This window comes from Bradysia coprophila, unplaced genomic scaffold, assembly GCF_014529535.1.
Source record: "Bradysia coprophila strain Holo2 unplaced genomic scaffold, BU_Bcop_v1 contig_538, whole genome shotgun sequence".
In the NCBI taxonomy this organism is placed as follows: domain Eukaryota; kingdom Metazoa; phylum Arthropoda; class Insecta; order Diptera; family Sciaridae; genus Bradysia; species Bradysia coprophila.
In genome coordinates, this window is record NW_023503785.1 from 860,286 (window position 1) to 875,358 (window position 15,073).

A 15,073-nucleotide genomic window follows, 5' to 3' on the forward strand; every position below is an offset into this window, starting at 1 on the left:
TTGAAACGGCTGGAAAATGAAATAAAGATTTCGAAAGGTGAATGGGTGAAATAATTTTGAAAACCGAGATTCCTGTTGATCCTAAGCAGCTCAAGTACTTTTTGAATTTTTTTTTTCAAAATTAAGAAAATTTTGAAAATTTTCTTGAATTTTCATGAATTTTCCAGAATGGTATATTACGACCTCGCTTTGTTGTTTGTTGTTTTGGCAAGTATGACCTTTGCGGAACGAGCCGAAGGCGCACAATCAGTTAATTCACAAATTTGAGAAAACTTTATCGATCTTTGCGAATTTTCTCGATTTTTTTTCTTTTCAATTTTTACTTGATTTTCGTGAGCTTTCGATTTCTTCTCGAAAACCATTTTCTTAATGAGTTAAATGAGTGTACCGGAGCATGATTTTCCATTTAGTTCAAGTTTTGAGGCAATAAAACTTGACGTGTTAGTGAACCTTAGACTTAGAGACTTGCTTGTAACAAGACCAGTTCCACTTGCACTTTGAACAACCTAATCTACCTACATTTTCGCTTTCCGTACAATTTCATTTTCATGCTTACTAGTTCATTTTCCATGAATTTATCTAAACGTTTTTATTTTGAAAAAAAGTTAAAAGGAACCTCCAGCCGAGCCGTTTTAAGCCGGCTCAAGCCGACTTTTTCGCCGCCGCCGAGAAATTTTTTTCGGCTAGCCGCCGCCGAGGTTTCTCCGTCGGCGCTCATGCCTGCTTCGAGGCCGAAAATGAAGGCAGTTTTGGATTTTTTCTCGTATTGCCAGCCTTTTGTTACTGCGGCAATTACACTATGTTGTCAAATTAATATCGTTGTGGAGCGATTGACATTGAAATCTCAGCAAGGATACTTCTTACCTCTCAAATTGATATATTGAAATTCGTACAGTATTTGTGAATACCTTACTTGTTCCCTTGACTGAAAGTCAGGGTCTAACGGTCGACAATGGGTTAAACTGAGGGTCCGTAACCAAACAAAAAAATAATTTACAGAGAAAATGGAAAACTAATAAATGTTTGTGTACACGATAGAGCGAGTAATTTCGAACCAAATTCAACAGTTTGGTCTCAAAAAAAGCGTGGCGTGGGGTAATCTGGCACACCATACAAATTGATTGTGTGCCAGAATCACCTGTAAAGGGGCGAATCTGGCACAGTCATGGTTTTTCGTTACATATAGTAAAAGGGCGCATACTATGATCGTGTGTGCCAGATTTCCCGATGTCATTCAAAAGAAGCGCATCTCGACAACCAGACTGCAGAAATAAGACGTAGGATTGGTCTTGCATGGGCAGCGTTCGGAAAACTCAGACTAATTTTCAAAAGCAAAATGAATAATAGTCTGAAACGCAAAGTTTTCGACACTTGTGTCCTTCCAGTGCTCACTTATGGAGCGGAAACGTTAACTTTAACGAAAGCATCCGAAGATAAATTGAGAGTGACACAAAGAGCCATGGAACGGAGTATGCTTGGAATAACACTCAGAGACAGAATGACGAATCAATGGATTCGACAACAAACCAGGGTCGTTGATGTCATGGAAAGAATAGCATCTCTGAAATGGAGCTAAGCGGGATATATTGCAAGAAGGACAGACGAACGTTGGACCAAAAAGATCATGAACTGGCGACCATATAAAAGACGAGCTATAGGTAGACCACCAGAGAGATGGACAAACGGAATTAAGAATATTGCAGGTACAAACTGGCAGCAAATGGCAATGGATCGTACGAAATGGAAAGAAGTTGGAGAGGCCTACATCCAGCAGTGGATAGAAACAGGCTGAAAAAGAAGAAGAAAGGGGATCTGACCCACCGATAGCGGTGTAACCTAGTTATTTACGTATCAAGGGAATGCATGTCCCCAATTCCCGAACAAAACTTTTAATGACGATGGTTACGAAAGTTGATTTATCATCTTTCCGGGAAAGTAACGATTTACGTCGCCAACGCATGAAAAATATTTTCGTAAAATAGTCCCTGATTTCAACACTATGTAAATGATGAGAACGGCGCAGCTTTTGTAACCACGGAGAAAGCATTTTACATTTTACGATTTTTTTTCTGTTTGCTATTAATATCGTTGCAACATTGGTCTGATGTGTGTGTGTGTGTGTGTGTGTACAGTGCACATATTATGAACACATTTATTTACATATTTTCATAATAATTACCTCATTCTTTATCTCCATAATAAGATATCACACAGCACATCCATTCATTCCACCTAACCTTGATAAAGACCCTCATTCTCGTGGTCTCAACATTATACTATTATGCCTGGGTCTGATAATATCTTCCAGCAGTTTAATAATCTCTGATCTTATACAATATTCTGAATTTATGAAGTCAATGGATTTTATTCGTTGTGTGTAGATTACGGTGAAATTGAAATGTATACACAGTGAGCTACACAGTTGTTGTACCTATTATAAAAGACCGATTTTTGAAAGTATACTGTTTCGTTTCGATACAATTTTTAGTCGTTTACCGTTTCTAATCTTTTATAGTAATAATGACATTAATTACTTCTGCGATGGTTATTTTCTTCCCTATTACCATTAGAAGAGATTCCATTGTGTGTCCAGAAAATTTAAACAGAGATTTATGGTAGCTTCTACTAACAAATAGTATGATACAGTTAGTGGCAGTGAAATTTCAGCATGAATTTGCTTCAGCTGTTTTTCATCTGATCCACACATTCATTCAAAACTGCACGGGCGTGGTACCGGTAAAACCGCATAAAGACGTTTAAACAGTTTTGATGGTATATGTGGATCATTAGGATCGGAGAAGAAATACGTAGAAGGGTAACACTTGGAAACAGTAGTTACTACAGTCTCCAAAAACTCATCCGGTCAAAAACACTTAACCGCAACCTTAAGTGCGAATTGTACATATCGCTGATTCGACCAGTTGAGCATATGGATCAGAAGCTTGGTGCATGACACAAAACGACGAACAGAGACTTTTTGTTTTTGAAAGGAGAATTCTTCGACCAATTTTTGGAGATGTCAATGTGAACGGCAATTGGAGAAGAAGATACAACCATGGACTGTATCAGCTTTACAAGGAGCCCTATACAGTCAAATTCATCAAAATCAATCGATTAAGATGGCTTGGTTATGTTACAAAGAATGAGGAACGAGTACCACTGAAACTGCTAAATACAAATCCCGATGGAAGTCACAGACCAAGAAGACCGAGAGCGAGATGGAAAGAGCGACTGGAGAACGTTGGCGCGGAATAGGTCCGATTGGAGAAGATTGCTGGAGCAGGCCAAAACCAGTAGTAGGCTGTAGTGCCATCCTAAGTATGAGGATCAGCTGAAAAACAGATGAAGCAAATTCATGCTGAAATATCACTCTACACAGCATTAACAGGGCCTTTTCAACGCACTCTAATAACAGGCATGTTTAACGGTCCTTTGACCTCTTATTTTGCAAGGTTCTGAGAGAACAGGTTAAGACACTACTGAGTTGATCACGAAGGCGGTGGAACTCAAATTTTGACAATAGATCATTTTTACTTAACAGTAAACACACATAACCAAGAATTAAAACAAAGGAATCGATTTTGGTATCGTGTCTGACAGCTCCTTTATTTTTACTGGTAATATTGGTATCGAGTCTGACGGTTACAAGGTCATGAAAATGATCTATAGGTTTGTTCCAAATAACTGTAAACACGAACAAGAACGATTTCATCCACACTCCACAGAGATGAACCTAAACCTAAACGTCAAACAAATCCTTTGTAAATTTTTCGATTAAATTTTTGTCAAACTCAAAATGAGGTTAGATCGTCCTCTGTGGATGAAAGTTGACATTTCGAAATGACCTTGGAACAAACCTATTTAATAACATTTTGCTTCAAGCATTGTCATCAATCCATTTCAATGCTACGCTTGAACCTCCAGGCTTATTCCGCGACGACGGAAAAAGACCAGACGGATTGACGCTGGTGCCATGGTCGAACGGTCGTTATTTGGTTTGGGACGTCACATGTTGGGATACCCTTGCACCTAGCTATCTCAACAAATCAACGAAATGCGCAAGGAACGTTGCCGAATTAGCTTCAAGAACGGAACACAACAAATACCAGGAGCTCAAAGCGAACAATTACATATTCAATGCCGTGGCAGTCGAAAAACTTGGTCCTTGGTCAACGGAAGCGCAAAATTTGATCAATAAAATTGGAAATAAATTAATAGAATTGAGCGGTGAATCTCGATCACTAGAATTTTTGCGACAGAGAATCGCCATGGCAATTCAAAGAGCGAATGTTTCGTCTATTTTGAGCACGATACCGTCCTCCACGGGTGTTGAAGACATTTTTTATCTTTAGTTTTAAGTTTATACACAACGCAAAACAACCCGTTAAAAATAAAAGATTTAAATTTTTTTCCAATTTAAACATTTTATGTTTAATTGGACTCTAATTAGTAGAAAAACACTAATTAGGACAGAAAATATATCGCAGTCTATTTTTGGTATAGGTCGAAATATGAGATTTTACCAGTACGGAGAAATTTAGCTTCAGTGAATTTGCGCAAGTTGGTAACGAATTTTTGAAAATTTTAAAAAGCACTTTTTGATATCTAGGGTAGAGGTGTGCGCCGGTCAAAAATTCTCGGCGGCGGCTAGCCGAGTGTAGATGTGTCGGCGGCGGCGCGCTGATATATTTTGAATAATTTAAAAAAAAATCTAAAAATTCATAGAAAAGCCAATGTTTTTACAGTTACTCATAAGAATACCTACTTCATTTCTAATCTAATACAAGAATTATGAGTTCCTGTAAACTCTGGTGTAAAACCAACAAAGTTTAATTTTTATTTAGTGAAACATACTAGACATCAAAATCTGAAGTGAAAGCATTTTTGCTCATAATGTCCACAGCTGGGCTTGAACTAGCAATCTCTGGTTTATAAATCCAGCGCCTATCCAACTCGACTAACTTCATTTCTTTCAAATTTTGAATCTTTGAAAATTTAATTCGAAGATACAAATAAACTGGGTTTGCTAATAGTCGAAAGAACAACGAAACTTCTAAAGTTCGTTGTTAAAAACTAATTACTTTAGTGGTACGACTCGAGTTTATTTTTCATAAAATGCAGAGGGATGGTGCATAAAGTACGTAACTCGAAAGAGTCACAGGTAGGTCTGGACATATTGTTACAGATAGTGCAAAATATTCACAACTATATGGAAACGTAATTACGAGATATAATGATAAGTCTGGAATATGCAGATTTTGTGGATCGCCCCAGAGCTTTAAAAAGTTTAGTTTAATTTACAATCCAATCGACGATATTCATTCCAGGTATCAGGAGAGTTGATGAGTCTTTTCTTGAGATATTAGGGTCTCCGATTTTTGAGTCAGGTTTAGAGAGGGTTTTTTCTTCCAAGGTTGAATCGTTGAGAATAATGTGCGACCGTTCGAAATTAATGGATGTTCATCCGGCTTTGTGCATTTTTAGGAAGTCTTTGGGGAGCTGTAGGTTTAATTATTTGTTGCGTACTTGCAGGACTTTTTCGCTGCGCGATCGTTTGAAAAGTGTTGACGAGATTTTCCGTTCTACGCTTGAGGCGATTACGAATGTTAGGTTGTCAGATTTTGCTTGGGATCAAGCTTCTCTTCCTTTAGTTTTTGGTGGATTGGGGATTAGGAAAGTTGAAGACTTGGCAATGCCTGCCTATCTGTCATCTGTGTATTCATCATCTGATTTGTCGAATGAAATTTTGAGTAAATTTAATTTGCGAATAGTTGATGATGATATGGGGAAGCAGTAATGAAACAAGAAATGTTTCCTCCATAATTATTTATTTATTGAGATCTGAACTCGATGAGAGCTGAGATGGATCTGCTTCTCTCCGATACATAAATCGTTCTTATATACCAATCTAAATGTCAAATGTACAAATCATGAACGTTCTGGAAAACGTCAAAACTAAATGACAGTTTACAATGAGTGCGTTTAGTGCGCGCGAGACAAATGTGTGCAGTGTTGCCACATAACTCCCCTCTTAGAAAAGACTAGGGATTTTGACAAAATAGAAAGAACTCGCAAAAAAAATGAATCACAAATCAAAATCTTAAGTTAAACACAATGTAGAGTTTTTACAAATTAATATAAAGTTTCATATAAAATCGTTGTGCGAAATGTGCTGTGCTGATACATTTGGATTCGTGAGCCACGTGGATCGGAGAGTAGGTACATGTTTGTCCAATTCGCTTGCTGTGCTCCAATAATTTTCAATGGGTTCACTACCGTGGGAACTTGTCGTTGATGATCCGGATATTCGACTGGAACATGTTGAATTGGTAGTTGGTTTAAAGAAGTAGTTCCACTTCTTTATTCGATGAACGGGAAACTCAAATTGTCATAATTTTCGTAAAGAGCAGACAATCTGAATCAAAAGTGCGTCGAAAATTTAGAACTTGGTTTCGTTGATCTGTTCGAGTATCATCTGGTTGATGCACTGAAGAGTGTTTTCGAAAAGTTGTTCAGAAAACACATGCATCACGATTTTTAGGTTAGCCGTTCTAACGAACGCGGCTGAATTAAAAATATTTTTGATTACAATCTTTCGAAAAAGTAGCATTGAGCAGTAAAGTAAGTTGGCAGGCGAAGCTACGGTATTTCCGAGGATAATCCGAGTTGAGCGACTGTTTCTGCTTGGTATCCGTGATTGGAAATCGCTTCAGGCCGACGCTTAAGAACAAGTTAAGCATTGATCGAGACCTTCCGAATAAGGAAGTGGCTTGAGGACTTGCTCTAAGCGCTCGTAAGGTGTTGTAATGGATTGAAATGAATCATAAAGCGTGATTCAAGACCAATTTACTTTTCCAATAGCTTTAGTAATACTTAAAAGCGAAAGATTTTGAACTGCCCGGAAACATTCTTTCGTGAAGAAAGCTGAATGTTTGATCGAGGGCTTTTGATTTAAAAACAAAAAATGAATGGCTTGTGATCAGTCTTGCTTGCAGGCTTCCAACCCAATTAGAAGCGCTTGATCAAAGCGTAAACGCATAACAATTCACGATTATAGGTGGATAGGTGGACAGTCGTTGTATTTGAACTGATTAACTCCACCGATCGCTGCGTTGGTAATATGGAGCTCATATTAGAAAATTGATTTACTCAGAGTCATAGCTCTGTAAACGCTTGGAAAATAAATCAACCGTATGAGGCAGGTTGCGTTGGTTGACCGTTTAAGCGAGGGTAGCTTGACGGGGTCTGACGATGAACAAGTTTGAGTTTCTTGTAATCGGAACCAGAACTCTTACATGTACAACGTGTGAGTACGCTGAACGAAGCGAGTACGTGTTAGACATTTGAAACCTTTCGAATAGGAAGTGGTTTTGACAATGTCAATACGTAAATGGAAACCTTTAGTTATTCCGTATGGAATACGAATATCAACCGAAAGAGGCAGTTTTGCGTTCGTTGACGAGTGCAAAGAGCGGTTTGAAGACCGAATAGGCAGATATTGCTAGCTTAGCAACGTGTTCCGTGAGGGGAACGATCGAAATTGCCGCGGGACATTCAAAGCTGTATACATCATATCTCACAATCAATCGACGATAGCCGACGAAGATTGAGTTTAATAGAGATAGTTGACGGTCAGTCAATTACTTTTAAGGGCAACGTGACCGCCACGGAAAGTGAGAATTAATTACTTGTAAGCGTCAAAGGATGACAGAAAAAGTCAAATCCCGTGCTGTCATAATTCTAAGTGTAATTCTGAATTCTTGAAACTTGAAGGTACTCGGAGAAATTGCGAAGCGTGTCTTTGTCGCAGCAACGCTCGAGAGCCGGAGGGCCGATGAGGAAAAATTTCCGGAAAAACGCGTTAGGTTAAGTTTTTCAAAACCATCGGACGCCCGAGATGCCATGAGTGAGGTTGAAAACTGATGAACTGGGCTTACGCCAAGCTAGTGAATCAGCATCGATTACCACCAGCGGGTGAACTTATAAACAACAGACACGCGTTGAATAAACATTCATAATCCGCACAATGATGAAAAAATGTCGTGTTACCGCGCACGGATGTGCTCAAGAATTTAAGCGCCTGGCTTGATGCAAAAATGATCATATCTACTGCAATTACCGGAATATAGCAGAAGCTAGGGATTCCCATGCTCGATAGATAATGAGAGCTGACATCGAAAAGCAAATATACTTTTAACCAGGTATTGCTTAGCCTTCCAAAAGTAACGGCTACCAGGCTACTTTCGTGACACAGAGGGTTCTGAGCAGGGAAAGTGAAACCTTTAGTTGGTAAACATTATTGAAGCTTTCAACCTTTAATTTTCGTTCTATCAGGTGGGCTGAGCAGCCGAGTCTGAGTAAGAGAACGAAAGAGCTGAGTTAGAAAATAAATCGCAGGTGGAACCGAGAAACGAGTCGTTTGTCGAAAAGGTTCCAGCTGAGACAAGAAAACTAGTGATGATGGTAGTCAACGGATTCGTGCGATGCAGTAGGACAGGCTTAAACCGTAACTGTGCATAGAAGACACAAAGTCCTGGTCCAATTACTATTCAACGAGTTGAAGAGCTCAACGAACGAAGTGTTGATGCGTAGTTAGGACGTTGGAGCGAAAGTTCTCTTGTCTGTGTCATTAAGTATCTTTAAATTTAATTCGGGTGAACAGTAGCAATTAATTCACGTATGAGCTAAACTGTGTTCCGAGATTAAATAATTTGACTGCGCTTAACGGCTATAGCAGTCTTCATACTTCAACGATCTTATAAAAGTTTGACTAACCAATTTGCTAGCAAAAATGAATTGGTTGTAGTCCTGAGTAGGTGTTTTGAGCGACGGGCTCACCTAGTCGATGACGCCATAAAGCAAACAGTACACTACTGTTATCACAGCGTTGAGCTATCAGTGTGACTACCTTCACGTGCTGTGTAAACTTTGCTGAGCGTCAGTCTGACCAACTGAATTTTATGGCTGCAAGCCAGTTAAAATGAATTGGTTGAGAATGTTGCTGAAGAGAAAGGTGCTTTCTCGTTGAGAGCAGAAATTATTCTGATTTATTATGACTGTGCTAGTAGGTAGCAGTCAGAAGAGTTGCTTGAAGCTACTCGTGGTCACCGATATGCTATGACCTTATCAGAAGCCTGACTTATTCAGAGTAAAAACTTTGTGAACATCGCGTTGACCAATTTGTGTATTTTAGCAGGTAAGATTATGCTAAAATAGAAATTGGTTATAAAAAGACGTGTTCGCAGCATAAGGCTGAACGTCGGGGTCACCAATTTATGGGAAAATAGTAATGAAACAAGAAATGTTTCCTCCATAATTATTTATTTATTGAGATCTGAACTCGATGAGAGCTGAGAGCTGAGATGGATCTGCTTCTCTCCGATACATAAATCGTTCTTATATACCAATCTAAATGTCAAATGTACAAATCATGAACGTTCTGGAAAACGTCAAAACTAAATGACAGTTTACAATGAGTGCGTTTAGTGCGCGCGAGACAAATGTGTGCAGTGTTGCCACAATGACATTTCAAGCATAGTAGATACCATTCCTAACGATTTTATTCCAGATAATGATGAAATGAGAAAGGTGCAACGAAACTGGGACCTACCGGTGATTAGGAGCAGTTTTAGCGAGATGTTAGATTCTAGTGAACCTGTTACTCGTGCTAGAATACTTGCGTCATCTACCAAAGAATCTTCAAAGTGGCTGAAGTGGCTCAAAGTTGTCCCATCGAGTCAACTAGGTTTACTATTAGATAACAATGCAGCGAGAATTGCTGTTGGTCTTCGTTTAGGATCCCAGTGTGAAGAGTACAAGTGTAATTGTGGTAGTGTGGTTAAGAAGGACGGTTTGCATGGTTTATCGTGCACGATTCGTTAACACGATTCTGTCAATAATGTTTTTGGTCATGCATTTTCCTCTGCAGGATTTCCCAATATTTTGCAACCACCTAGAGACGACGGTAAAAGACCTGATGGTATGACAGTAGTTCCGTGGAGTCATGGAAAATCACTTTTATGGGATGTAACAATACGTGATACTTTGGCTCCTTCATACATCAGTGAATCCTCTAAGAAAGCAGGGTCTATTGCAGATAAAGCGGAGAGATTTAAGCATAATCATTATATACGTCTTAAAGAAAACTATTTATTTACCCCCCTTGCCTTTGAATCATTAGGTTGCATGGGTCCAGAAACAAAGAAATTTATTGACAAGTTGGGATCGTTGATGAAGAGAGCATCAGGGGAGCCACGTTCCAAAGATTATCTGTTGCAGAAAATTTCTATTGCTATACAAAGAGGCAATGCGTCATGTATTCTTGGAACTTCAGGAAGTAATAGAGCGGATGATTTGTATTTATTGTAATATTTGTTGATTGAAAAGATCGTTTTTTTACTGACTGCGCCGTATGCGAGCAGTCTTTTTTTTCGCTTTGAATAAATAAATAATGTATGTCTACGGAAAAGATGAGGAAATTTTTCCATACAAATTGTATTGTCAATCGTCTCATAAATCGAATGTTTTACGTCAAATTATAATAATAAGTAAAAATCGCAATTTTCTTATCATTCCACGCGGTTTCTCAGAAGGAAGTTTACGTTAAACAAACATGATGTTTTACAGCACTCATCGAACCGTTTTATATCGATGAAATATTCCATATACCTAAACAATAATAGAAATTATGCTTTTAAAAGACATTACGTGTTAAGAACGAAGATTTGCGATTGCTACCATTCAAAGAAACGCTAAGCTCCATCGGAGAAATTGAAAATCGTGATATTTAGTTGAATGAGGCCCTAAACTTATTTTGTTGTCCAGCCGATGAAAACAGTCGGCGGCTGGCGGCGGCTGATGTCATATTTTTGTATCGGCGGCGCTCCTCTAAGGATGGTAAGAATTTTTTGTGGGCCCCTTTCGTCCCGAACCCCGAACCATCGCACACCCCTACTATTTAAACATGTTTTGTTAAATGTCAACTTGATAAAATCATTTTTTTTTCTTCAAGTTTGCTTTTCGCACAATCTCTAATGAGTGTGTTTTGTGTGGAACGTCCCAAAGTTATAAACACTGAAAACAGTGTTTATATACTTTGGGAACGTGGCATATACCAACATAACAACAACATGAAAATGCACTAGCTGGAATCAAGGCGGTTGGAGAACGATGAAATCACTTTGTACAAAATTATGCACAACATCATTGATACATCTTTATGCTCAAAACAAACGAGGATTGAGAACGTGTTTTGGTCCTATTTTTCATGACGAAATTTTCGAAACTGTCAAATGAAGTTAGAACTTTTTCTATTCAAAATCGGGATTGCTGCATCTGTCAATGAAAACTAGGACCAAAACACGTTTTCAATGCCTCGTTTGTTTTGAGCATTAAGTAATTCACTATCGTATCACAACCAAGTCAGACCGAGTCGCCTACAACATCAACGAGTCTTTTACCTACCAACTGTTTCGTCCAACATTGAGGATAATGAACCGATACACCGTATGCAGCGGAATCATGACACGTTTTTTCCTGAGTTAAATTTATTTACTGATTCGTTTCATTCATTCAAATCGCGGGTCAAGAATAAGTTCGAATTCTAGACCTTTTTGGCTCGTATTAGTTAATTGATGATGATTAGATTTTAGATTTTGTCTATTCTATTCTATTGTTTCATTTAAGATTAAATATGTTATTGGGAGAAATCCTGTTTATTTGATCTATAAATAAATCCCAACAAAAATCTCTTCGAGAAAAGCGTGACGCAGTCTTTGAAGTACGATTTCTAAAATGAATGATATCGCTAGAGTTGCTTTCAGCTTCGTTACGCAAAAATTAAATTTTACACCCAATTTTAGTTCAAACAAGCTGGCTTAGTTTTTCTCATTATCTGCCAAATAATTTTTACCAAAAAAAAAATTTGATTGGAAACAACCAAAATTTTACCAAAAAAATCTGCGTGTGTGTAACTTAACGAAACTAAAACTCACCTGAAAGTAGGGTGCGAAACCAATGCTATGAAAACTTTGATGTATGATAATGTGAATGTTATTAGCCCCATGTCTCAAACTTTGCATAAATTATCAGTTACCACCGATACCGTCAAATTTTAACGTTTTTCATATGTGCAATGGTTGGTTTACCGCTGTTCTACACGAAACAAAAAAACATCAATTCACCATACCAACATTGAAAACATAAACTGAAAGTTCAAGTGTTCAACTGAAAGTTCTATTTTCTCCGCACTTTTCTTACTAGAAATGCCATTCGACCAGTCGTCAACAATACACACTTTTCTCACGGCCTATTTTCATTATTTTCTTTTTAGAGTGCGTCACTCTTCCATAAAAAAAAGTATCACGAGGAGTCATCTCATTTCTCTATCTCTCTCTCTCTATCTGATTTTTCGATATATTTTTGGATTATCATGATCTTTGTTAATAGCGTTGCAAGTAACACCTAAAGTGCCAATAGAAGATTGGCTCGTTTTTTTATTTTTGTATTTTCAATAGCAAATAAATATATATACAATCATAAATTATAAAATAAAATAAATCTCCTCCAAGTTGCGACCTGACTCGAAAGTACCCATGATACTAGCCGCATTCCCCCTCTGAATAGCAATGCTAATATTTTGTTTAAAAAACTTCGTGGCACGTTTTTCACCAGTTGCAGCAACGAGCAGGCGACCGAGCTCATCGGTGAACGATTTCGCTTCCTCACACCATGGCCCCAATGTTTCCACAGCGAAAGGCAATAAAATGATATTTTTTTCCTTGATAGCTTTGTAAAGATTGTGCTTGTTCAACGCTGCTTTTTCCGCTGCTCTACCAGCTTTGACCTTTGATATGTTGATATAGGATGCCGCTAAAGTGCCCACGCATGTTGCGTCCCATGCCAGACAGGAACCTCGTTTCCATGGTATTAATGTTATTCCGTCTAAACGTTTTCCGTCATCTCTGAACAACCCGTCAGGCTCTAGTTTTGCAGGGACATTCGCTGAATGAAGTGTTCTATGAATTATATTATTTAACTCACTGTGTTTTGCTTATTTTCCAATGTTTTTCAAACAGCTAAGGCCATGAATTCCGGATTTCTCAACTAACTTTCCACATCTGGCACAAGTATGTTCATTGCACATATCAGCTCCCAATCGTAAGGCCATTGAAATTCTGAACGTATTATCATCTAGCAGTGTTCCAATATTCTTTGATGGGAGAACAGATAACCATAAACTTGATTCATATTCGCTGCTAGCTTTGAATAATGCATTCTGTTTATCTGTTTTGAACTGTTATGACGATATAATTCTTTTAGTGTTAATTTTGTCCCACTGATTTTGTGTGGCCATTGCATTTATAGGTACGATATTTTTCATTGAATTCCAAATAGCGATTCCTTCTTCATAGAAAGCATCTTCCACAAGGTCAGAAGTTGTAACACTTAGTATCGAGTTGACCAAAGAAGAAGTTGATGTCACAGATGAAAGGAATGCTGGAAGCACAATGTCAGCTATTTTGCGTATACCGATACCGCCCATATGACACGGCAGTGAGTAAACTGAAAGTTGATAATCGTTTAGTTTAATATTACAAATCGTCTCAATTGCTTTCTTCAAAGATAAGTCAATCTTGCTGATGATGTGTGGAAATTTCCATAATGGTGTTGTACGAAGAAAATAAATAAGTTTTGGGATTCCGAAACAGTGTTTCAAAATGAAATAAGCCATATGAGATTTTAGAATGTTCAGGCGACTGAAAAGCAATTCCATCTCTGCTATTTTCTTATCGAACACTGGCTCCACGGCTGCCATGGTCAATGGTGCACCAAGTAATGTAAGATCTTTCTCTCCAACAACTTTCATACCAGGAAAAAGCTCATTGATCGTTGTCATTCCAACTGTTGCCTCATCACTTAATTGGAATAACTCACACTTATCGAAATTAATGTTTAAGCCCATTGTTTTGAACTTTTGTTGAATCATAATTAAATCGCTCTTAACTGTTTCTGCCTCACCAATCAAAGTTCCATCATCTAGGAACCAGATGTTCAATTCTGATTTGATTTCTTCTTTTGGTTGAATTGCTAAGCTAAACATCAATGGACCGGACGGATCACCTTGTTGGACACCGACTTCGGATGAGATTCTATAATCACCAAAAAACAACGTTGTTGGAGCGGCGTAACACTGATGAAAGAAACGATATAATCTTGGTGTCGATTTCAAAATTGCCTTTAAAAGATCATCTCGTTCTATCGCATTGAAAGCATTGCTCAGATCAACCTTCACCATGATTTTGTTCTTGCCTCGATTTTGAAACATGAATGACCTTACTGCATGGACAGCTGATTCTACACCACCTTTTATTGCGACACCTACTTGTTTCGAGAATAAAATTGGTGATACATTACCAAATTCAGATCTGCAAGCCATTTTTGAAGTCAAACGTCGAAATGTACAGCCAACAGCAATGGGTCTTACTCCGCCATCATCTTTTGTCAATGCGCACAGATTTGCTCCGTAAACAATCGATAATACGTCCTTATTAACATCACCTGAGAGCATCAAATTTGATAGCTTTGTTATCGCTGATATGAGTTTCACACTCGCTTCTCCATTCGATTTACAAATCATGTCTTTTAGATGTTGTGGCGATAGACCATCGATACCAGAAGCGGATCCATTAGGAAAACTGAATATCGCTGAATAAACTTGCCTCTCCTCGACAACAACATATTCCAAATCATCATCGACCGGTGGTATATCGATATTTCTGCTTGGTAATGGATGTTTAGTCAGGAGGCGTTTGTATGTCTCTTCATTATCCTTAGCTAATTCATTAGAAGATGATAGCAATTGGCTCGTTCGGTATGTGTTTTGTATGTAGATGGAAGCACGTGGTTCTGGTGGTTTTGAAATTCAGCCTCTCTATGTTGCCCACATTGCAATGTCAAACATATGTGCAAGGTCTTTAATTTGTGCTAAGTGAAGTCCTTTTTCATCAAGCGTAACCTTTCAATTAAAATATCTTGAAATTAGGGATGAGCGGGTTGAGGTTTTTTCGAAACC